The sequence below is a fragment of the Taudactylus pleione genome, unplaced genomic scaffold (assembly GCF_031769625.1).
Source record: "Taudactylus pleione unplaced genomic scaffold, aTauple2 ptg000329l, whole genome shotgun sequence".
In the NCBI taxonomy this organism is placed as follows: domain Eukaryota; kingdom Metazoa; phylum Chordata; class Amphibia; order Anura; family Myobatrachidae; genus Taudactylus; species Taudactylus pleione.
In genome coordinates, this window is record NW_028284730.1 from 2,562,899 (window position 1) to 2,588,920 (window position 26,022).

At 46.5% G+C, this 26,022-nt stretch overlaps 1 protein-coding gene across 1 annotated transcript in view; it reads left to right on the forward strand.

The window, feature by feature from the left end:
* The first annotated feature begins 19,331 nt into the window (after positions 1 to 19,331).
* The window catches only part of LOC148509236 (uncharacterized), a 31,711-nt gene continuing 25,020 nt past the window's right edge, over positions 19,332 to 26,022 (forward strand). The window contains exons 1-2 of the mRNA XM_088443192.1: positions 19,332 to 19,370; positions 21,495 to 21,528. The gene's annotated coding sequence lies outside the window, so the exon portion shown is untranslated. The remainder of the gene's footprint in view (positions 19,371 to 21,494; positions 21,529 to 26,022) is intronic.

The window sequence follows — 26,022 nt, forward strand, 5'->3', positions numbered from 1 at the left end:
CAGGGATACGCGGGGATGCACGCGATACTTTTTCGCGCAGAAAAGCGGCGAGATGGCGAAAAGTCCGGCAACGGACTTTTCACTCCAAATTGTATACGGCCCTTAGTTTATTTATTTAGCGCAAGCAATGGTTTATTATTAACACCTTCACCTTCGCAAAATGTAGACAGATTTCAGACAGTAGGTAACACTACACCAAGTCGGTAATACGATATTTCTCCCCAGAGGATTGGCAGAATCCAGTTGATGCATTACTTGGACTACAGCCGTCGACTAAGGGGGCGATCTCATTGGCAACACTTTCAAACTAGTTTGGATCACTTGTCAAAAGGGTCTTGCAGCCTGCACCTCCCAACTTACTGATAAGTGATCTATTGCGGGCGCATTCTAGATCATAAAAGAATAGAAACCAAGCACCAAAAAAGTATTATTCAATACCCAAGTTTCCAAATGTGAAGGCTGCTGCTCACCACCTGGGAGTAATGCCACCACTCCCAAAAAGACACACATGGTGCAAAAATGGTTGTAAAGCAGGTGGAAAAAGCGCTGCATACACAAAGGTCACTGCAGAAGTTATAGCATAAAAAAAGTATTTAATGAATCTATTAAAATATTTACCAGTGTGAAATACAAGACAATAGCGATCTAAATTGCATGCAATCTATTCATATAACATACACATCCACATGCTATGTGGTGGCGCTGATAGAACAGGTAGGCAAAGCTTAAAAGTTCCACTGAATACAACAATGTATCACTTCGGAATGTGATAGTGATATATACTGTCCAAAGATAAATTGCCAAGAAACAAATCAGTACTTGTATAGAACCAATGATTTTGCGTATAGCAAAATCATTGGTTCTATACAAGTACTGATTTGTTTCTGACCGTTGTGTATGCAGTGCATTCTAGATCATGTAGGATGCTTTCCTCTTCAATGTATAAAGAGATGTTTTTGAATGTACTACATAGAACATATCTTTCCCCACATAGACGATTTTTGACAGGACTCTCATAGCTGCTTTAAGTGTGGTGAGTCACATGCAGACCTCTGCCATTGGCTTTGGCTCTGCCCATTGGTTCATTGGTTCTGGGTGCAGCTGTGGGTGATTTAAGGGGAGGGGGGCCAGCACAACCCTTTTCTTTATTTTTTCTCTCTTGTCTATTATTTTTATCAGTCATTATTGCTATATATTAAGATGATGGTATCATATAATGTGTTTCTTGTTCTCTGTGAATCTTCATCGCCTTAAGGTTATCCTTAACCTTTGGACTGTTTTGCTTCCAAATCTCCTATTGTAACAAAAGTTGTTTGAATTGTTGATATCGTACAACTACCTTTGTGTTATACCTTTCCAGACAATGTGATACACCTATGATCTATTTGTCATATTCACCTGTACATTCTGTTTATCATACGCTGCTGTAACATTCATTGCTTCAATAAAAATAAATAAATAAGTGAAACTATCACACTTTTGAAAGACTGGCACCTGCAGATGGGAGCAGCCTGAATCATTCGTCATTTTTAGGAGGGGTTAAACTGTGAATTAATAGAGATCAACCAGCAATTCCTGGAAACATACTGTATGTTACAGGAAATCCACCAACCTGGAAAACCTGTTGGACCTAAATCTATTCAAAAGAGCTCCGGGAACAGGGAATGATGTAACGCATCTGATGGAAGGAGTAAGTGAAGGCTTGTATTAGGAGCAAACACAAGTTCTGTAAGAGTATAGCTGTCATCATTTTAATAATATCCTTTGCTGGTTAAGTAAACACCTCAGGCCTGATGCCGAATGGAATGCAACTCATCTGTAATTGCTCCCGCATTGATAAAACTGCGTATATTTTCCCACATGTAGAGCTCTACGCATCACCCGTTGCCATCTGTAGGCTTAGTTTCATAGGCGTCATCGTTATCAGTATGCACTTGTAGCAGACCTGTTACTGGTCTGAGACCCAGGGGACGTAACTATAATGGGTGTATACTCACCTATCTGCAGTCTCCAGAGAGAGCAGCAAAAATCACACTGGAAATACCGGCAGCCATTTTCCCGGTGACTCGCACATGCGCAGAAGAGATGTCCCGGAAATAAGGCACAGGAGACATTTTCCCGGAGACCTGCGAATGCGCAGCAGATTCTGGCATTAGGCCAGAATCTACTGTGCTGTCAGAGAGGAGGGGGCCCAAACGGAGGCTGCACATGGACCCCTTCCTCTCTTAAATCGTCCCTACTGAGACCTGTCTGAATATAGGCATTTATTTGCGTATGCACAAGTCTGCGTAGCTCGCATTGCCATAGACAATCTCCAGAAATCCATGTAAATAACATCTGTTAGTCCCTATTCCATTTTTGATGGCCTGGATAGGCAGATCTTACTGGCTGGATGCGGTCAGAATGCCATCCGCTGGGATTTCGGCGGTCAGAATGCCAATGCAAGCATCCAGAGACTTATCAGAATACTGGCACCGGCATCCCGACCGCCGGAATCTGAAAGGTAAGTACTGGGGTTAGGGGGAGGGTTATAGTAAGGGGTTAGGGTTAGGTTAGTATCACTTACCTGGGGGCATCGTCATTCTAACCTAGACGGGATGCTGCCGTTTGGGATTCTGACCGCGTTGGGATTCTGATCCAGAGCGCCGGGATCCTGTACCCAACCCCTTACTGGCTGCCACTTGTTCACCTGCTGTTTCCTCATTGCTTGATCCTCTTTCCTTTGCCCACTCACCGCCAGTAGGACTGAAGTAGGGCTAGTCCCTGGTAACAGAAGCTAATCTGCAAAGGATGGTAAACTCAGTGTAAAACATGAAGGCAGCCTGTCTGGTTGGGACAGCTGACATTGGGCCATGTTTCAACATTGAACAGTGTCTATTGAGAAACACAATTAACAACTCTTGGGCGCTGTTAACATGACCATTGCCGTGAATATTTCTTCTGTTTCTTTTCTGTATGGTGTTAAGCGAAGAGCTAATAGTTACTAAAATAGCAGCATTAATGTATATATATTCTGCAAGGGGAAGTTGCGTAATACAAGATCAAGTCTTCTGTGATCAACATTTGGGGATTCCAAGAACTCTGAAATACTGAAGAGTCTGCTAAATGAAAGAAGAAGCTTGACGTGTGACTTTTCATATAGGATAATATATAAAAAAGATGAAATAAAATAATGAACTGGCAAAATGTGTCACTTTTCCCAATGCAATTTATGTACTAAGAATAAGGGGCATATTTATAGAAAAAATATTTATGGGAAATTCCCTGAAAACAGCAACAATTGAGCATCACCTGGATGTATGTACGGGGGACAGCAGCAGATAATGGAGACATCTGCTGTGATCTCGCATTTTCATTTACAAAAGCAGCCACATACAGTAGGTGTCTATGGGGGCTAAAATGGCAAAAATTACCAAGCTTCTCATTCCGGAGCGATGGCTTTAGTCATTGTAGCCTCTGGACTACACTTCGCAAGTCTTTCCAAGATAATGATGTATACACAATGGCCACTCACACATGCATGGTCTGATGATCTCAGTAGAGCCGCAGTAGCGTGTTAGCGATCCACCCAGCTCTTGCTCCGATATCTCCTGCTTTCTATATTGGTACATACCAGCAGCACTTCATTTTCCCCTTAAACAGTGGTAACAGTAGTTTCAGCATATTTTAAGGGCATAATTGATTAATAAATAGGCCCCTCTGTCTCCTAGAATACTTAAAACTGGAGTGAATGTGTGAGTAATACTTTCTATTTTGTTAACCCTCTATTGTGCTTGCAGGTACATGGAAAGTGTTTTTATTTTATTTCCTCCAATAATGCAATTATATTATATTATTACATCATTCTATTAGTAACACATCCTACAGTAGACAGCTGAGGGAAACACCTGATAGCATCAATGGCCTTAGAGCATCAAATCAAATTTCATGTTCTAAACCAGGGGTGGGGAACCTTTCTTCTGCTAAGGGCCATTTTGATATATATATATAACATTATTTGCGGGCCTGGTGCAGGCCACACTCCCTCCATGTAACGTCACATGGAGCAGAGCCACAATCGCCGGTGAATACAGCAATGCCCGAAGCATCCTGAGGATGGTCTGGGGAGCTGTAAGGGCAGTGGTGTGACCATCTGAAGCGTCTTAAGGACACTCCTGGAGACACTTCTACATAAATTCTGGCTGCAGGGTACCATTCTAGGCACCCTGCTAGCCAGATGAGGCTAGCAGAGAAAAGCTACGAGGGCCAGACCGAATGCCTTATACGGCCCCCGGGCCTGAGGTTCCCCATCCCTGTACTAAATGTATCACCACTGTGTGAAATATCTGGTACGTATGTGCAATGTTCAGTGCAATTAAAGAATGGTAAAAGTGCCATACACAGGGCAATCATTTATTTGCATTTAATTGTACAGCACCAGCATCCACAGCAACGCTTTACAATTGGGAACAAACACAGCAATAAAACAGTCAGACAATAGGTAAGAGGGCCCTGCTCACAAGCTTATGATCTACAAGTGCATAGGAGGTAGATACAAAAGAATAGGTGCCACAGAGTCTATGATTGGGCAGAAATGAATGAAGAATTTATATTCAGCTTTCTGTGTATTGGATATACAGTAGCATCAGTGCTTTCTTTGGCCACGTAACTGGCTAATAATTTTCCAAAAATGTACACAAAATTGTCGATTTATTTTTTATTATTAAATCATGTGAATAATAGCTCATTTACACTCAGGACCTGATTCAGCAGAGGACGCAGCTAATTTTTGGACGCATATTCCCGCTGTTCGGGAATCTGTACAAGCGCCAGACCCATGCTGTGTAGTACGGGTCTGCGATGTACCTCGCAGTTTGGCAGCAGACTGTCAGTGAATGACGATTTCCTGCCATTTTGAGGCAAAACAGAAGCGTTTCAGCAAAACATTATGGGGGAGTGACAAGGCCAGGATCTCTGTAGGCTGACAGAGATTCCATGGCCTCTTTTTAGCATCTGCGTGACCCCGGGGGTCAATTAGCCGGCCGATGGTCTTGCAGATGATCCAATGTCGTGTTCTAGAACGTAACTCAGATCAGTATTGTGTGTGTATATATATATAAATATATATATAGATAGTTATATACAGTATATATATATATATATATATATATATATATATATATAGTTATATACAGTATGTGTCTTACACTTCAGGACTTCACAGTCACATCTTTCTTATAAGGAGCAATAAATTGCTGTAGCACAACTCTATAAGAAATTCTACCCATAGGAAAAATTACATTATTTGATAGACTTCTTTTACCAGGGAAAACCTATCTGGTGCTGGCTACATATGACACTATGCGATATGTCATTCAATCAGCTGACGACCGACATATCGCATAGTGCATCTGTACACGTGTACAGAAGATATGTGCATCTTTACCTGCACAAATTGTACACGTACTGGTCAATATTAAGGTACTGTATACGTCCTCTTCATGGAACTTCATGGAAAACATCATATATGCCCCTAATTTTGTGAGTCAGCACTTCACAGTCCCGCTATTCATCTAAACTGCCGGTCGCACGTCTGCGACTTTAAAGCCCTTCCCTGGTGTACAACCTGTGTGTGCGAATGTGCAAGGACTGAGAAGCTCACTGTCAGCATCCATACATGCTGACATACTACTCAGTGCGTCTTTAGTCACCATGATCGGTCGCACCCTCAAAACTTGCACCTGCCCTAAGGCCGATTCTCCATATTAATATGGCATCCTATGTGAATGATTCTGCGTCCCTGTATGCAAGCATTGTCCGTGAAATCGTGCAGTGTCCAGCGCACAATCCGTGAAACCATGCAGTGTCCAGCGCACAATCAGGCCCTTTATTTGCGGCAGTTCAGGATTAAAATATACTGACTAAATACTTTCTAGGAACAATGACATTTACAGGCTTCAATATCAACACAATCAATATGGAAGAGATCTTATTAACTTTAATATAATAAAATAATATTTGCATTTAATTAATATCTATAAACTATGAGTTCAAATGTAATACATTTCAGATGCTGCTCCAGAGTGTCACCAGCTGATGTAACTGAGGACCTGATTCAGACCCGGTCGCTAAGTTGCGCTCGCTCTGAGCAATTTTTGCCCGTCTGTGCATGCGTATAATTTGCAGTGCGCGTGCGCAAGCCAGTCTTTGCAATCTGATTTTGGTTGCTCGTATGCCACTATCAGGTCGCTACTTTGAGTGACAGATAGTGCCATTTGTGGGTGGTAACTGGGGAAGGTGCTTGTAAACGGGGGAGTGTTGTCGCGGACGCAGGCGTGTCAGGCCGCCAAAACACCGTTTAAAGGGCATGCATAATTAGCAAAGTAGCGTCATTGTACACGTCACCTGTATGTATTTCAGCCAGCGCTGATCGCTGTGCTTGCGGCGGGGAAAGGCAACCCCAAGGGCTGCGAGCAGCTCCGATGGCTCTCAATGTTCCTGATTAATCATACATTTCCCGGAGATGACGTGTGTTTTGAATGGCAAGGTGGCGTCTTTATGCACCTGCGAGGGAACCCTCCCTCCCTCTAGCCTAACCCTAACCCTCGCGGGGGGTGCCTAACCCTAAGTCCCCCCCGGGTGCCCTAAATCTAACCCTCCCCCCCGCGGCTGTCTGCTCGCGGCGCCCGGCATCCCTTCGATCGGGATGCCGGGCGCCGGTCTCCCGGCGTCGGGGAAATGAGCGGCATCTACATCTAGACGCCGGGCTTTTCACCCTCGCCGGGATATGACGGGATATGATTGCAAGTGCACTTTGCCGTAGCTCGCTAAGACATAGAGTCCTTATGCGACGCAGTGCAAGCGCTTCATTTAAATATCCGGCCCCTTTTTGCTAGCGAGCAGCCGAATCTTGCGATCAGGTCCGAATGAACTCCTGAGTGTCCAGGAGCCATTGATGAGATGATGGCAGCGCAGTTGAGACTAACAATGGCAGCAGCAGGGAGGGTGCACAGTGCTGGTCAGTACCAGGTGGGGGGGGGGCACAGTGCTGGCTGTATCGTGAGGGGGGGTTAACAGTGCAGGCTGAGCCAGGAGGAGGGTGCACAGTGTCGGCTGTACCAGAAGGGGATGCACAGTGCCCACTCCCCCTGCAGAGGGACTTTTCCTCACACCTCCATGGTTTTGGGTACTGGGGTAATAAATAAAAAGTGAATTAATATTGTCCTTTACAGACAGCCTACAAATCCCAGCAAGCCTGCCTCAGCATGATGGTACTTGTAGAACCACAAGTGCCAGAATGCTTGGACATTGGGCCTGCTGGTATCTGTAGTCAGGCTTTTTTGGTGGGTGTCAAGAACCCGTGGACAACTACATGGACTGAAGAAGACCTGATCCAAGGATGTTATGAGTATTACATTTAAAAAAAGGGCTGTGTGGGGGAGTGTTTTTTGTACTAAAGCGTTCAGTGGTCGTGTCCTGTCTTTAAACTTAATTCTTTTTTTTACAGGAGGACTACAAGCACCAGCAAGCCTTTAACGTCCGGGCATGCAGGCACTTGTGGTTCTACAAGTGCCATCATGCCAGGACAGGCTCGTTTTGACTTGTAGGCCACCTGTAAAGAGCAATATAACCACAATTACCCCTGCAACCACCACCCAGGGAGTGTGGGGAAGAGCTTTCAGCCCAGGGCTGTTTTATCCTCGGGAAGGGGGACCCCATTTAATTTTTGGGGGCCCTACTTTCCAAGGAATCCCAGTCGTGGGCTGACCAGTTTTGGGCTGGTTAATTGCGCTGATCCAAATTGTGATATTCTAATCAACTAAAAAAATAGAAGTCTGGTTTATATATAGACAAATATTTAATCATAAGGTAAATCTCATTCATACAATCATATGAAATAGACTACACTGTATTACAATAATCCCAACAGAAGTTGTAATCCTTTAGTGAAATAGATCTCTGTGTAAAAAGAGAAAAAAACACTTGCTCCGTATATATCCAGTAATTTAAACAATGACTGCTAGATGTTATCCAGTTAAAGACAATTGGGGTGATGTATTATAGCGGCACTTATCGTGCCGCTATAACGCTTCCTGCTTCACCTCTTTACCTAGGCGAAGCAGGAAGCACTAATGATGAGATGTATGAACATCTCATCGGCCGGAGCGAGGGAGCGTTAACTCCCCCCTCCGGCGCTACCCGCTGGAGACCGCAGCGCATCAGCCCAGTGCTGATGCGCTGTGTCTCAGTCCCAGCCAGCCCCACTGAGAATGCACAGGATCTCGCAAGTATCGCAAGATCCCACTTGCAGCCCTGGAGCTGGCAGCCAGCGCAGCAGGGACAGCGATGTCCCTGTTGTGAGTATAGGGCATCGCCAGGCTGTAGCTGTCGATAGCGACAGCTACAGCGGGCGGAACGGTCAGGCAAGCTGACCGTACATACATACCCTGCCGATCGGCACTGCTATCTTGTAGATAGCAGATAGCAGATAGCAGTGCCGATAATGACAGGGGCACATATGCGCCCCTTTCATTTACCGCGTAACCCCCGATCATACATCGGGGAGAAGCGATATCAGCGCACATAACTTGCGCTGATACCACTTCTGAGCTTCTTACATCTCACCCAATGTATCAAGTCAATGTAGCAGCCCGCCCATACACACTTGTCGATGGACAGATATGTCTTCAGATATATACGACGTCGTTCACAGACATATCACTGGTACACACTGGCTGACGGGCACCAGATACATATATTGGCGGATCAACTGACTCGGCCAATATATCTGTCAGTGTGTACCCAGTTTAACCCGGGTAATCCAACCTGGGAATCAGCAAACACCACTGATTGGATGTTCCTGGGTCTCACTTGATGATGTCAGCGGCCAAACACACAGGCAGCACACTGCAGATAACAGCAGAGGCAGCATTCTGGCAGCCTGGAGGGGGTTAATACCACTACTGTTATTACAGTGATGTCTAATTGGAGTGATGAAGAAGAGAACTGTACACTATGCTGTCAGAAGCTGCATCATGCTCTCACTGGCTGAATCAAACAGCAGTAAAGCACAAACATTCATGAACTCAGGGCTACACAGTGGTAATCCATCAGCCATGATTCCTGCAATGCTGTGAGCAGTCCCCAAGCCTCCCTTTTGTTCCCTTTTGTCATCTTATCTTTGTGAGTCTGCAAAAGTCAATTTTGACATCCATAGGGTTTTACAAGGCTGACCCGGGTTCAGAGTGAACAGGGCCAACCCGGGAATAACCCTAGTCGAAGGTACAGTGTGAAAGGAGTCTGATCCGAGTCGCAGCTGGGTTGGACCCGTGTTTAAAATCCCAGGTCATAGCCGAGTTTGCGATCTGAAAGGGGTATAATATACTTTGTTTGAAACAGTACTTTATTTGCAACAGTGTATGTTTGGCTGACTCATGTGGCTGGAATTAAATTGACATCTGTTAGACTACTTGATACATTGTCTCTAAGTGGATAATATCTAGCAGAAATTTTTTAAATTACTAGATATACAGCCATGGCCAAAAGTTTTGAGAATGACATAAGTATTGGTTTTCACAAAGTTTGCTGCTTCAGTGTTTTTAGACCTTTTTGTCAGATGTTACTATGGTATACTGAAGTAACATTACAAGCATTTCAAGTGTCAAAGGCCTTTATTGACAATTACATTAAGTTTATTCAAATAGTCAATATTTGCAGCGTTGACCCTTCTTTTTCAAGACCTCTGCAATTCGTCCTGGCATGCTGTCAAACAACTTCTGGGCCACATACTGACTGATGGCCGCCCATTCTTGCCTAATCAATGCTTGAAGTTTGTCAGAATTTGTGGGTTTATGTTTGTCCACCAGCCTCTTGAGGATTGACCACAAGTTCTCAATGGGATTAAGGTCTGGGGAGTTTCCTGGCCATGGACCCAAAATTTCGATGCTTTGTTCCCCGAGCCACTTAGTTATCACTTTTTCCATATGACAAGGTGCTCCATCATGCTGGAAAAGGCATTGTTCATCACCAAACTGTTCTTGGATGGTTGGGAGAAGTTGCTCTTGGAGGATGTTTTGGTACCATTCTTTATTCATGGCTGTGTTCTTAGGCAAAATTGTGAGTGATCCCACTCCCTTGGCTGAGAAGCAACCCCACACATGAATGTTCTCAGGATGCTTTACTTCAGTATATCATAGTAACATCTGACAAAAAGGTCTAAAAACACTGAAGCAGCAAACTTTGTTAAAACCAATACTTGTGTCATTCTCAAAACATTTGGCCATGGCTGTAGACGGAGCAAGTGTTTTTTTCTCTTTTTAAACAGAGATCTATTTCACTAAAGGATTACAACTTCTGTTGGGATAATTGTAATACAGTGTAGTCTATTTCATATGATTGCATGAATGAGATTTACCTTATGATTAAATATTTGTCTTTATGTAAACCAGACTTCTATTTTTCTAGTTGATTAGAATATCACAATTTGGATCAGCACAATTAACCAGCCCAAAACTGGTCAGCCCACGACTGGAATTCCTTGGAAAGTAGGGCCCCCAAAAATTAAATGGGGTCCCCCTTCCCGAGGATAAAACAGCCCTGGGGTGAAAGCTCTTCCCCGCACTCCCTGGGTGGTGGGTGCAGGGGTAATTGTGGTTATATTGCTCTTTACAGGTGGCCTACAAGTCAAAATGAGCCTGTCCTGGCATGATGGCACTTGTAGAACCACAAGTGCCTGCATGCCCGGACGTTAAAGGCTTGCTGGTGCTTGTTACTTTTTATTTTCATGTTGATGTTCTTTTTAATATGTTTTTATAATTAAATATTTGTCTATATGTAAACCAGACTTCTATTTTTTGAGTTGATTACAATATCACAATTTGGATCAGACAATTATTTGTAAACTCCCAAGGGCTCACATACTGTATCAAACCTCCTAGAGAGCTGAAGTACAGAAGTTGTCCATAGCAACCTATTCGCTTCTAACCATCATTTTATAGACTGTGCTAGATAAATGATGGTTTGAATTGAAACTGGTTGCTATGTGCAACTTCTCCACTTTGTCTCTCTTGGGGGGGAGATGTGTCAAGCCTTGGAGAGAGATAAAGTAGAGAAGTTGCCTAAAGCAACTAATCAGCTTCTAGCTGTCATTTATCTAGCACAGCCGCTGACTGGTTGCTTTGAGCAACTTCTATATTTTACCTCTCCAAGAGCGGGATGCCTGACGGATCTCACTGGCGATGCGATGCATTCCACTGGTCTTCGCATGCATACTGGCGTTGGTAGCGCTGGTATGCATGATGATCACCGCAAAGGACCGCTCTGTTGGTAAGAGCATCCGGAATCCTTCTGCGCATGCCGGGGGTGCAGGGGGGGATCTGATTGGATTCCTCTATCAGCACTCTCCCGTTAGAAGCCCATAGGCATCTATCAGGAAGATGGTGTTACCCACTGCAACCACGGGGGCTTGATGCATATGAAAAATGGGGGGGTTTGACTCCATTTCTCCCTTTGATGCATCACGCCCCAAGTCTTGGATGGAAGTCTCCATGGAAGGTGTGGTACATCAGTCTTTATGAGGGGCAGGTTAGACCTCACTGGAGCCTCTTATGGTGCAAGGAAACATAAATAACCTGAATACAGTGTAGTATATAATTCCCACTGATACTGTACACTTTCCTGCTGCTTAGATGGGACATTACCTGCCCAGCAGGAAGAGGGTAAAGGGCCAGGACCAACCCAGTTAATTCCTGCTATCTGGGTTGGGTTCTGATCATCATAATAGTGGGCAATATGTAATTAGCGCCGTCAGATTTTATTTGTGTATCGGGGCTGGTTAATGTAATGAGACTCCTTGCTATAGCGTTATACTCGCGGCTGGTTCAGCCCGGGGCTGGTTTTTGGAACCCAGCTCCTTTTTGCCCCCTATTTTCCACCAATACTAGACCAGGCTGAGATGTTTTGGACTGGTTATGGATTTGAGGGGAGGATCCCTTGCATTTTTTTGCCATACATTTTAACTGTTTATGGTTATATAGACATTCATAATAAAGGCATGTCTATAATATGACTCTCGAACATTTTAACTGTCTACATTTTGACTGTCAACATTTTGACCCTGTTGACATTTTTGTCAGTAGACATTTTGGTGTCGACATTTTAATTGTCTAAATTCTGACTGTTTAAATGTTGACTACATCCACTATCTATCTATCTATCTATCTATCTATCTATCTATCTATCTATCTATCTATCTATCTATCTATCAGCACTGAGGTATTTGGTTTGATGCCCCCTGTGTGGAGTTTGTATGTTCTCTCCAGGTTGGTGTGGGTTTCCTCCAGTTTTCTCTTTCCTTCCACACTCCAAAAATATACTGATAAGTCAATTAGCTCCCGACTAAAAACAAAATTAACCTATAATATGTTTTGTAAGCTCCACTGGGACAGGGACTGGCCACATTTTCTATGTACAGTGCTGCTGAATATGTGTGCACTATATAAATAACTGGCAAGAAATAAATAATGTAAGTAGGATATCTCATTATAATACTTGTATTTTATGGAATAAAACCCCCTACTGATACTAGAAGGCACCTTGAATCTCTGTAAACTGCACTCTGGTGACCTCTAATATCTGTATATGTATTGTAAGGTATATAGGGCAGGATGTACTAATGCTGAAATGCGGTCAAAGCTCAGAAAAACAAGAGATATGGTAAGAACTTACCTTTGTTATCTCTGTTTCTACGAAGTCCATAGGGTCCACAGGGTGACCTTGGGGTATAGCTGGATCCTGGATCCTCGGGCACCACAGAGTTAAAGCTTTTAGCTGCTCCCAGGATGCACTTGGGTCCAACCTCCCCTATACCCCGCCCCCGAGCCACAGGCACCTCAGTTGGTAAGCAGCCCAGGCCGGAGGAGGAGACGAAACAGAGAGAAGGAAGACTGGAACACACAAGAACCATACTCACAGAAATGGGAGACGGAAAACCGGTGACCAGTCACAGAGCCCATATGAAGCCAGGTGCGTCAGGGCGGGTGCCCTGTGGACCCTATGGACTTCGTAGAAACAGAGATAACAAAGGTAAGTTCTTACCATATCTCTTGTTTTCTACTTCAGGGTCCATAGGGGTCCACAGGGTGACCTTGGGGATGTCCCAAAGCAGTCCAACTAAGGGCGGGGACGCTCCTGTGCTGATAGGAGAACCCGGCGCCCAAAGGATGCATCCTGAGAGGCAAAGGTGTCAAACGCATAGAACCTCAAAAAGGTCTGAATGGAAGACCAGGTGGCCGCCTTACAGAGCTGAACAGCAGAGGCGCCACGGCTAGCAGCCCAAGAAGGGCCCACGGACCGAGTGGAATGAGCCTTAACAGAGGCTGGAACAGGTAAACCCTCCTGCATATAAGCCTCAATAATAACAGAACGAAGCCAACGGGCTAGAGTCTGTTTGTTGGCAGGCCAACCCCTCTTGTGAAAACCAAAGAGGATAAACAAAGAATCCGACTTCCTCACAGAACTAGTCCGGTCCACATAAACCTGGAGTGCCCTTACAACGTCTAAGGAAGTCTCCCCAGCCGAAAGATCAGGTGACTGAAAGGCTGGTACAACAATTTCCTGATTAATGTGGAACCTGGAAACCACCTTAGGCAGGAAATCAGGACGAGTGCGAAGCACCGCTCTGTCCTGATGAAAAATCAGAAAAGGGGGACGACAAGAAAGCGCCCCCAAATCTGAAACCCTCCTGGCAGAAGCAATTGCCAAGAGGAAAACAGTTTTAAAAGTTAGCCACTTGAGCTCCACTGACTCCAAGGGCTCAAAAGGAGGACCCTGTAAGGCCCTAAGAACCACCGCCAAATCCCACGGGGCCACAGGTGGCACAAAGGGAGGCTGGATTCTCAAAACACCCTGGAAAAAGGTGTGTACGTCCGGCATAGCAGCGATCCTGCGCTGGAACCACACCGACAGACCAGACACGTGTACCTTCAGTGAAGAAAGACGTAATCCTAAGTCCAAACCGGACTGAAGGAAAGCCAGAATACGCGAAACTCGGAACACCTGGGGATCATAGTTTCTGGCCTCGCACCACTGAAAGTAAGTGTGCCACACTCTGTGATAGATCCTCGCGGAAGCAGGCTTGCGCGCCCTCAGCATGGTGGTAATAACGGAGCTAGAAAAGCCCCGAGACCTCAGGACGGCTGTCTCAAGAGCCACGCCGTCAAAGATAGTCGACCCAGATCCGGGTGAAGACAGGGCCCCTGAGACAACAGGTCCCGCCGTTGAGGTAGGAGGTACGGAGCGTCGATGGACAGGCTCCGCAGATCGGAGTACCACGGCCTTCTGGGCCACGCTGGGGCCACCAGGATCAGTGTGCCTCCGTCCTGTTTGAACTTGCGCAGGACCCGAGGCAGCAGAGATATCGGAGGGAACAAGTAAGCCAGTTGAAACAGCCATTTCACCGACAGCGCGTCTATCAGACTTGCGCCTGCGTCCCTTGTCCTTGACCCGTACACAGGCAGCTTGTGATTGTAACGGGACGCCATCAGGTCCAGCTCTGGCAGCCCCCACTTGTCCACGAGTAGTTGGAATACCTCTGGATGAAGCGACCATTCCCCGGGATGCACATCATAACGGCTGAGGAAGTCTGCCTCCCAATTGAGGACTCCTGGGATGAAAACTGCCGAGAGAGCTGGAAGATAGCGCTCCGCCCAAGCCAGGACGCGGGACACCTCCGACATCGCAGCTCGACTGCGAGTCCCTCCCTGGTGATTGATGTACGCCACCGTGGTGGCGTTGTCTGACTGCACCTGAACGGCCCTTCCGTGAAGAGCGGTGCCGGACGACTGCAGGGCTCTGTATACTGCCCGCAGTTCCAGGATGTTGATGGGAAGAATCGCTTCCTCCGCCGACCAACGACCCTGAAGTGACAAGGAGCCTGTCACCGCCCCCCAACCCCGGAGACTGGCATCTGTCGTGAGCAGAACCCATTCCGGGATCCAAAAGGGGCGCCCCTCCAGGAGATGCGCTGTCTGCAGCCACCAGGCTAGGGACAGACGCACCTCCGAGGACAACACCAGCATCTGAGAGCGGATCCTGTGTGGCAATCCGTTCCATTCTGAAAGAATCAGCCCCTGCAGGGGCCTGGAATGGAACTGGGCAAACTCCACCATGTCGAATGCCGACACCATGGACCCCAAAACTCTCATCGCTGAGTGCACCGACACTCTGCCACTGCTCAGACAACTGTGAATCCGCAGCTGTAAGGAGGAGACCTTCTCTGGAGTCAGAAAAATCCGTTGCTGACGAGAGTCCAGCAGGGCCCCCAAATGAACCATCCATTGTGATGGGATGAGGGAGGATTTCTTCCAGTTGATCAACCAGCCGTGCGCCTGTAGACAAGCGACCGTCAGGTGGAGATGCTGGATCAGTACCTCCGGGGAGCTTGCCAGCAAGAGGAGGTCGTCTAGATACGGTAGCAACCGTATCCCCTGGCTCCGAAGGTGAGCCGCCATGACCGCCATCACCTTGGTAAATACCCTTGGTGCCGTGGAGAGACCAAAGGGTAGAGCCCTGAATTGGTAGTGGTTGTGGAGAATAGCAAACCGCAGAAACTGTTGGTGCGATGTTGCTATAGGCACATGGAGGTAGGCGTCCTGGATATCCAGGGAGACCATATAATCCCCTGGTTCCATCGCCAGTATGATGGAACGCAAAGTTTCCATCCTGAATTTGGGAACCCTGAGAAACCTGTTCAGGGACTTCAAATTGAGGATGGGGCGATGAGAGCCATTGGGTTTCTGCACCAGAAACAGCGTAGAGTAATACCCCATCCCACGTTGAGACTGTGGTACGGGTATAATGACCCCCGCCGTCAGCAAGGCCTCTATGGCTTCCTGAACCTGCAAGGCCTTGGTTTTGTCCTGAGAAGGACTTGTGCAAAAAAACTGGCAAGGCGGCCTGTGCCGAAAAGACAGGGCGTACCCCTGGGAGACCACTTCTCGCACCCAGGCATCCGTGGTGGTATTGTGCCAGCACTGGGCGAATTGAAGAAGTCGGCCTCCCACTCTGGGGTCCCCCAGAGGGAGGCCCGTCCCATCACGCAGAAGGCTTATCTTCTGGCTTGGAAGAAGGGCGCCTAGCACTCCAGGCTTGCTTCTTTGGCTTTGAGGCGGTCTTGGGTGCGGACTGCCTCGGGAAGGACTGACCCTTTGCCTTGCCCTGAACCCGAAAGGAACGAAACGCCGAGCTCCGGACCTTAGCAGGTGTAGTAGCTGAAGGGAGGAAGGCTGACTTGGATTTTGCCAGGGTATCTACTATTTTGTCCAGGTCCGGACCAAATAGTAATTCCCCATTAAAAGGTAAGGCCTCCAAGCCTTTCTTTGAATCCGCGTCTGCTCTCCAAGACCGCAACCACAAGGATCTACGAGCAGACACTGCTGCCGCCGAAACACTAGAGGTCAACAGGCTAGCATCCAAAGATGCTTCTCCAATGTAGGAGGCGGCATCTCTCATCTGTCCTAACAACGCCCTCTGGAAGTCCGGAGCTTCATCCGTAAACGTGTCCTCCAAGGCGTTGGCCCACCCCTCAATGGCCTTGGCCACCCAGGAGATGGCCATGGACGGCCGGGCTACAGCCCCTGAGAGAGAATAAATAGACTTTAGACAAGTCTCCACCTTCCTGTCCGTAGGATCCTTCAGCGAGGATATAGACGGCAATGGCAAAGTAGCACTCCTGATGAGGCGTGTTACATGGGAATCGACTGCAGGCGGAGTTTCCCATTTCTTACAATGCGCTTCCGGGAATGGATAATTGGACGCCAAGCGTTTCTGTGGCAGGAAACGCTTACTGGGCGTCTGCCAGGCCACCGCCATGTGATCAGTCAACTGATCAGACAAGGGGAACGCTGTAGAAGTAACCTTAGCTTTTTTAAAACTAGGATACCTTGACTTGGGAGCGTGTGCCTCATCCTCAATCAGAAGAATAGCCCGCACCGCCTTAACCAGAGCCCGCACATTGATGGAAGACTTAGTGTCTACCTCCTGGACTGAGGCATCTGAGGCTGAGTCATCCTGTACCTCACCATCATCCGAGAACCCCTCAGAATCCGAAAGATGCGCAGCCTGTGCCATGACTGAGCGTTTAGACGCCCTGGAGGGCACGTCACTGCGCTACATCGACTGAAAAGCCGAAGATGCAGCCGCCAAATCTTGGACAGTGTGGGAAAGCGCATCCACCCAGGGTGGAGGAGCTGTCACAGGAGCCTGAAACGGCACCACAGCCGGCTGTGCCACAGGGGTGGACTGAATATACATTGGCAACCCCGCATAAGGACCAACAGGCTGAGACCCCGGGGGAGTCTGCAATAATTGTGGGACACCCGGGGAATGGGGGATGGCAGGCTGGGGCAACGCCCTAGTAGGGGCGGCAGTCGGGACCGACAGACGGTCCGCGATGGACACCAGCACCTGGGAAAACATCGCCCATGGTGGCTCCTACGAAATGGGAGGTTTAAACGTACCAGGGACCGCCTGGCACCGTCCGCACAGGCCGTCCTGTGACAAATCCTCCCTATCCACTCCTGCAGAACAGCGCCTGCAGGAGAACAATGCTGGAGCCCCGGAGTGCTCAATCTCCTCCTCAGACATGACTTAGGAAGAAAACGTGCGCACTCACCAGTGTGCTGAACAACAGCCCACAATATGGCACCGTGTAGCACACAACTGTATGTGACGGACCTCACAAATACGTGATCTATATAGGTGAGGTCAGTAGAAACACCCTTCCCCCGCACACCTGTAGGGCTTGTAGGAGAAGGAAAGGGATAGGTACAGGCTGACAGTAAGTAGAAAAAAGACACAGACAGGCAGCACTAGCAAAAGTCACATACCATGCAGGAAGATATACTCACTGCACCTTTCCACTACAATCAACCTCCCAGATTCAGTGTCTGGGAGGGCTATAGCGCTGTGTACACTGTCCTTGTCGGGGGAGAGGTACACAGGGGGACCGGTCCGCGTGCTCCCTGAGAGTATCCACGCTGCCAGTAAGAAAATGGCCGCTGGAGACCTCAGAGGAGGAGTGGCCCGAGTAGCTGCAGCTCAGCGACGCCAGACTCCGAGCTGAAAGGCGCGCTGAGCTGAGGGGAGGAGCCGCTGACAGGGAAGGCTTCCTCCCCTGGCTAGCATATTTAACCCCCAAGGTTGCGGCATCCCGCTTGCCGCTTAATTACCCTGGTGGTCTAGTGGTCTGGCGGGGTATGCCTTCGATGGAGGGGGGGCCCGCCGCCACCGCTAGCGCCCCCGGGACTGCATTTAAAAGGAACCCGCGCACCGCCGCTAATCAGCGGTGCGCGGCTTACCTGATCTCCCCGGCGTCCTCCGGCAGCAGTCCCGGGGGAAGCCAGAGTCCGGCTAGTACAGACTCTGGCTTCCCCCGCCGCGATCCCCAGTTCAGTGCTGGCGTCGCGGCGCCAGCAGGGAGAAGGAGCGGCAGCGTGGGCGTCTGTACAGACAGCCCATCGCTGCCGCTCTGGAGAAAAAGAAAAAACTGTAGTCAAAAAATAAATAAATGTAACTAAGTTAAAAAAGCTTTAGGGGGCTGCTCCTGCAGACCCCCCCCGCAGGGTGACCCGACTCCGGCCTGGCACCATCTTAAACTGAGGTGCCTGTGGCTCGGGGGTGGGGTATAGGGGAGGTTGGACCCAAGTGCATCCTGGGAGCAGCTAAAAGCTTTAACTCTGTGGTGCCCGAGGATCCAGGATCCAGCTATACCCCAAGGTCACCCTGTGGACCCCTATGGACCCTGAAGTAGAAAACGCAGTTTTCTGAGGTTTGACCTCATTTCCCATCTATAGTTGGTGTTGCCTAGTAGAACCTATGGACTACCTTTCGTTAACAATATTTCCCCTCCCAGGGTCCCCCACGGCCTGCTAATGTGCAGAAGGCCTCCCGGGTTATAAGCCCAAAGGTCCTCTTATGGCAAAGGGCAGGCAATTTTAGAAGAACTGTCCTTCATGATTTTAATCGCAATTGTACACTTCTATCTGTGTTGCATCCAAAATGCGATGCTTGATACATCCTGCTTATATTATCTCATTTAGAAATTCTGTAATGTCTAAAATTATTGACTTTTACAGATTATAACTCCTATTTCCTCATTATAATTATACTGTAAAGATGATTTGAATTGTGTAACACATACAGAACCAGTTTATAAACACTTATCAATGCAGAGCCAATTAAGTAAGAAAACTGTGAGTCAGGTGAGGCAGGAACACCTGGATGTCTGGCATGCTTTCCAGTAACATGTGGGAACGCCCACGATGCACATTATAAATATACAGTACTCTGCTCCTCAGAAGACACTGACAAGCAGAGAGTAAGGACTGAAACAGGTGAGTGCTGGGTTTTCTTCATTCTACTGCTAGTTAGTGTGATTCCCGGTTTTAGTCAGTCCCGACTACTGTCTAAAACTCACACAATGGGAGAGATGCATCGAACCTTCGAAAGAGATAAAAGGGAGGAGTTGCAGTTAGCAAACAATCAACCTCTGTCATTTTATAGACTGTGCTAGATAAATGATAGCTCTAGTAGATGCTGATTGGTTGCTAAGGGCAACTTCTCCACCTTACCTCTGTCTAAGGTTTGATACATCTCCACTATAATGTTTTAGAGAGCAGAGCAAGTTATACTGCTTTTATACCAAAGTTCCGGGTCTGACCCAGAGGTTGGAACAGGGTTTCAATCCGGATCAGACCCGGAACTTCCCCGGTGCCGTCCCAGGATATTTCCGAGTTGGCGCCGTTTACACCGGAGCCGGGTCTGCAGTGACCTGGCTCTTCCGGCATTGAAGTGGAAGCTATGGATCCACACTATGTAGATATATCTGTATATCTATCTCTATGTATGGTTGTTGTAAGCCAGAAGCTTTCTATTCTGATGTGGTAAATCAGACACCGGGGCAGAGTGACACTTCCTGTGCTGTGCTGCTATCCCCCATGGCTGATGTCACAATACTGGGTTGGTCCTGGCCCTTTACCCTGTTCCTGCTGGGCAGGTAATGTCCCATCTAAGCAGCAGGAAAGTGTACAGTATCAGTGGGAATTATATACTACACTGTATTCAGGTTATTTATATTTCCTTGCACCATAAGAGGCTCCAGTGAGGTCTAACCTGCCCCTCATAAAGACTGATGTACCACACCTTCCATGGAGAGATGTAGCAAGACTTGGGGCGTGATGCATCAAAGGGAGAAATGGAGTCAAACCCCTCCATTTTTCATATGCATCAAGCCCCCGTGGTTGCAGTGGGTAACACCATCTTCCTGATAGATGCCTATGGGCTTCTAACGGGAGAGTGCTGATAGATGGATCCAATCAGATCCCCCCCTGCAACCACGGCATGCGCAGAAGGATGCCGGATGCTCTTACCAACAGAGCGGTCCTTTGCGGTGATCATCATGCATACCAGCGTTACCAATGCCAGTATGCATGCGAAGACCAGTGGAATGCATCGCATCGCCAGTGAGATCCGTCAGGCATCCCGCTCTTGGAGAGGTAAAATATAGAAGTTCCTCAAAGCAACCAGTCAGCGGCTGTGCTAGATAAATGACAGCTAGAAGCTGATTAGTTGCTTTAGGCAACTTCTCTACTTTATCTCTCTCCAAGGCTTGACACATCTCCCCCCAAGAGAGACAAAGTGGAGAAGTTGCCCATAGCAACCAGTTTCAAACCATCATTTATCTAGCACAGTCTATAAAATGACGGTTGGAAGCGAATAGGTTGCTATGGACAACTTCTGTACTTCAGCTCTCTAGGAGGTTTGATACAGTATGTGAGCCCTTGAGAGTTTAGAATGTCCTTCACCTCACATGTAGCACATATTTGGATGTTGGAGTTTCTTCTTAGGACTGAAGTTAGAAATGACTAGAGGTGTGTGCAGATCCCCATGTTTTGAATTTGGTAAAACCACCCTGAAGTGTTTTGGTTTGGTCTTACTTTTGATATTGGATTTCTTTAAAAATGGATAAAAACTGCTAAAATCATGAAATAAAAATAAAATCAGAAAATTCCAGTCAACTTTGAGCACCTCACAGCAAATTAAATCACGAGGGATGGATTTACATGCAATCCAAAATAATCGTAATCCGGTTTCTAAATCCGAGTCCCGAACTTGGCGAGAGACCAGAGTCGGGACTCGTTTCGGGTGTGTTCAGTTTTCAGCAAAGCATCTTTGCTCCTCTCTATAGAACTGGCCACAGTGGGAAACCTTTAATAGTTAAGAGATCTTGAAAAACAAAATAATTCTGAAATAGAAACACAATTATATGTTGCTGCATTGTGTCTTATACAAAGTGGTACTGTAGCTTCCAAACGTACGTGAGTTAGATATGGTCATTTATCAGCATTACACCTGAACACATGTACCTAGAAGATAGTTGTCATTTTGAGTCTTCAGTTTATACCTATAATCCATATTTAATGCACTAGAATAAATGCAGCTCTGTTTATTTATTTCAGTGAACCCGGCCAGCCTACAATTACTCACAAGAAGGTAAGAATCAATGCAAATGTAATGTATTTTATGTAAATGAAACATTTCAGTCAGTATTATATTACTTTTATAAGGTGTGACACACAAATATATTAAATGCCATATATCAGAGAGGGATGGGTACGGGATGCCGGGACTCGGGATCCCAGCGGTCAAAATCCCGTCACCGGCATTCTGACAGGGTTAGGATACCGACATCTGTCGGTAGGTATCCTAACCCTCCCCCTCTCCCTACCCTAACCCTCCCTCCCCGGTCCTGAACTTAACTCCCCCCCATGGCCTGTATTCAATTAGAAGCGAAAAAGCTGTGATCCGCAGAAAAGTATCGCCGATTGCGACTTTTAGCATGTCGGAAAAGTATCACCGTATTCAATTCCATTCACTTTTCGCATACGCGAAAACGGAATGCAATGTAATAGGTGAAAAAAATTCGCCTATGAATAGGTGGAGAAAAAAAGTGCAAAATCGCTATTTAGGGGTGCAAAGGTGGGGAAACCACCCAGCACCCTTGGGACAGCCCCCCAAAGGATTACTGTGTCAAAAAACAACTAAAAAAAATAGAGGAACACCCCAAAAAATGACTTAGAAAAAGGGGCAAAAAAGTGCAAAGTGGGGGTACAAACTTAAAAACTAGCAATATAGTCTTTTGGTGGGTCTGCAAGTATGGGGTAGGTGTTTATTTGATTGCAGGTGCTTGCTGAAGAGGCGTTTAAACTTAACTTTAGCGACTTTAAACCATGCTTGCACCCATTTTCAAGTACCCCAAATTTGACAGGACTACTTATTTTCTCCAAAAAAACCTGCTTTATGCTATTCTTCACCACTAGTGCAAAGACGCTAATTAAAGGCAATTAACACAGCTTAAGTACCCCAAATAACTTTATTTACTAGAGCTATTCGGGGGCATGTACATTGGTCCCCAATGTTAGTGCATCTTTTATGGGGTGTCAGGTTGATTTCCTCATTTCCGAAAGCACGCCTGGTTTGCATTCGCCGGTTGCGTTTTCGTGTGTTTTGGAACTGAATAGGGCGAATCGCGGGAAGGTGCACGATAAGTTACCGCGGCGAAAATACGCCATGTAGGCGAAAAGTCTGGCAGGCGAAAAAGTATTGCGGGTACAAAACTAATTGAATACTGCCCCTAGTGCCTAAACCTAACCTCCCCCTCCCTGCACTCTAAACCTAACCCTCCCCTTAGTGCCTAGCGCTAACCCTCCACCCAACCTCGCTACCTACCTTCAGGATGCCAGCGCTGGGATTCTGACAGAGTGGGTACTCTGTGTGTAACCTCTATTTAGGGTTAATCCAGCAAACAGGTGATATGACTATATGAACTGTGTTAAGAATTGAAATATAAGTATTATTATATAACTATTATCTCTGTTTAATGGTTAATATAAGTATAATTGTACCACAAATATGTAATAATATGTGTACTTATACATAACTGGTGGTGTGGGCCAGAATCATCCAGAAGGTTCTGGATGCCTAAAACCAGTTAGAGCTAGTTCTGCTCACTGTGCACACGGACACTGAGGAGAAGTGACAGTTGGAGAGAGGGGTCAGTTAGAGCTAGTTCTGCTCACTGTGCACACGGACACTGAGGAGAAGTGACAGTTGGAGAGAGGGGTCAGTTAGAGCTAGTTCTGCTCACTGTGCACACGGACACTGAGGAGAAGTGACAGTTGGAGAGAGGGGTCAGTTAGAGCTAGTTCTGCTCACTGTGCACACGGACACTGAGGAGAAGTGACAGTTGGAGAGAGGGGTCAGTTAGAGCTAGTTCTGCTCACTGTGCACACGGACACTGAGGAGAAGTGACAGTTGGAGAGAGGGGTCAGTTAGAGCTAGTTCTGCTCACTGTGCACACGGACACTGAGGAGAAGTGACAGTTGGAGAGAGGGGTCAGTTAGAGCACAGCTGACCTGAGGTGACGACTGAAAGAGGCGGGAGTCTGAGACAGGTCCCTGATGTAGAGAGACGGAGCCCGTGCTCTCTAAAGTGGACAGCAGATGAGGAGAAGTGATGAGTGGCAGCCATTGAGTAGGGGGATCAGAGCAGATTTCTGCCCCTTTAAGCAGAGAGAGAACTTACCTAATGTCTGAGGGGAGCAGCCAGAGCTGTCAGTAACCGCTGGTGCTGACTGGAATACGTTGGGAGAGGTCTGTAATCTCTCCACAGTGACAGCCCTATATTCCCTTCTTACTAATACTATACCCACTAACTTATACACAGAAAAGATCCTCTAACATATCATACTATGGGCATAATTGTGAAGGCAGAAATGTCCCCTGCAGCCCTCCTCAGTGACTAGTGAAATAAGACTGCAGCATCTGGGTATATCTAATACTAGACTGCTTACTACTATTATATCAGGAGCTCTGTGACAGAACGCAGCCACACAACCTGGAAGTCAGTCAGCTTCAGCCAGAGCCAGACAGGTGTAAGGCTTCTATAACCTCATTGAGGCATTCACTAAGTACAACAGCCTAAGAAACAGCCTTTGACCTTACATTAAGTGACTGCGTTCACCTGCCTCACTCAGCATATATACAGACAATAGTCACATAACATATAATTATATATACCCTTCAAAACTACAGCTGCAGCTTAACTGTGTGCATCGCATCACCTATATCTAGGTTGTAATACTATTCAGTGGAGGATATTCCCATGTGCAATCATCACCTGCAGGAAGATAACAAAACTATCATTTTATCCAGCTTTGATAAACCCATATATATATATATATATATATATATATATATATGCATATATATGCATATATATACATCAACTTTCTTCACACAGTGATTGTTATGCTAACCAACTTCTCAGTATGGAACATGTAATGTGGAAGTAATGGAGGATCAATAAGTTCTGTTCTGATAGCCATTTATTTAAGGGTTAATACTTTAGCTGCCATATATTATCTCTTTCTGGTCCTTAGTTTGAAGAAGCAAAACAATGGTAAAGGATTGACCATTATTTATTTTAAAGAACAATATAGTTATTTATATGTATTTACTAATATTGTGGTAACACTGTAAGTGTATTATAAAAGGTAAACCAATAGGTACAGAAACTATTACAGTGGAAACCAAACTGTGGGTGGGTAATGTGTATCTAACCCAAGAGTTTGTATACAGTTATATATATATATATATATATATATATATATACAGTATATACAATTAAGTTAGTGAAGAAAGTATATAACTAAAGATTATAGAATAGGTGTCCTCACCCATATTAAAGTATGTAGTAGGAGTGTTATTTATTCAATCCATTTGTAAGAGTAGATATGTGCTTGTGGTTTAATGTTACATTGTGTAACTAATGTGACCATCATTTTTGTGTGAATTATGCATTATATTATTGTGCATCCTTAGTATAACCCTCTTTCATAAGATCTGCGTCCTGAAACGTTCCAGCCTAATAAAGTCTGTATTTGTGTCAGATATATGTCATCAGTAATTTGTTTATGACCGGGTTTGGTAAAAGGGGATAACCTTTCTCAAACATTCTCTCCCACAGATAGGGGTTCTCCCAAGCCAGCCCCTGGTAGCTAGCTATCATATATACAAGGCTTGGGTGGAGGCACTATAGAATTAGCCTAAAAGCATAGCAGACGCACAGATAATCTGAATTTAATAGTAAAGTAGGGTCACATGTGTATGTGTAATCGCAATGCAATCGCTGCATGCGCACAGTGCGACTAACTTGCATGCGCAATGGCAAATAGTCGCTTGAACTGTGTAAACATCAGTATTTTTAAGTCTGATGCTGAATCGGGCCCTTAGTAAACAAACTGACCCCAGATACTTTATTGCAGTGGGGAGAAGCACTTTGCTTAGGAGCCACATAAAGGGCCACATTCAGAGGTGGACGCTGTTGTGGCATTTGATGCAAGTGGCCAAAGTTTTCAGTCTGTGCGTACATCAGAGCCAATCTCCGTCCTGATGGTTACCACTGGGAGCTGCAGAACGAATTTGGATGCAGAGAGAGGCAATTCCAGAGGGCATTCCCGGGAGGTAACTAGGGGGTGGCTACCAAGGCAAGTGCGACTGCTGCTTTATCCGCAGTTGCGCTGGCACCGGTGGCTATGTGCAGACAGATATTCTGCACCTCCATAGGGCTGGTGCAATTTCCAATGGTGCGTCTTTGTATGCATGGTGGCAGATTAGCGCCACAGCTAGTGGGCGTCACAGTAAAAAGCCCATCAGCTGCGTCATTACTATAAAGTCGCAGCTGCAATAGCGTCTGCCAATGGCCTTCACAAGACATACTTGCCAACAATCAGTTCCCTCCTACCGGGAGGGAGCTGATTGTCAGCTAACAGCGGGGGGCGTGCCCGGCCATGATGTCACTTTTGGGGGCGGAGCCGGGGTGGAGCTGCGTGATCGCGTCATTGTAGCCCCGCCCCCTCTTCACAATGCCATTATTTTTGGCATTGTGAACCAGGGGACGGGGCCACGATGACGCGATTCAACGCAA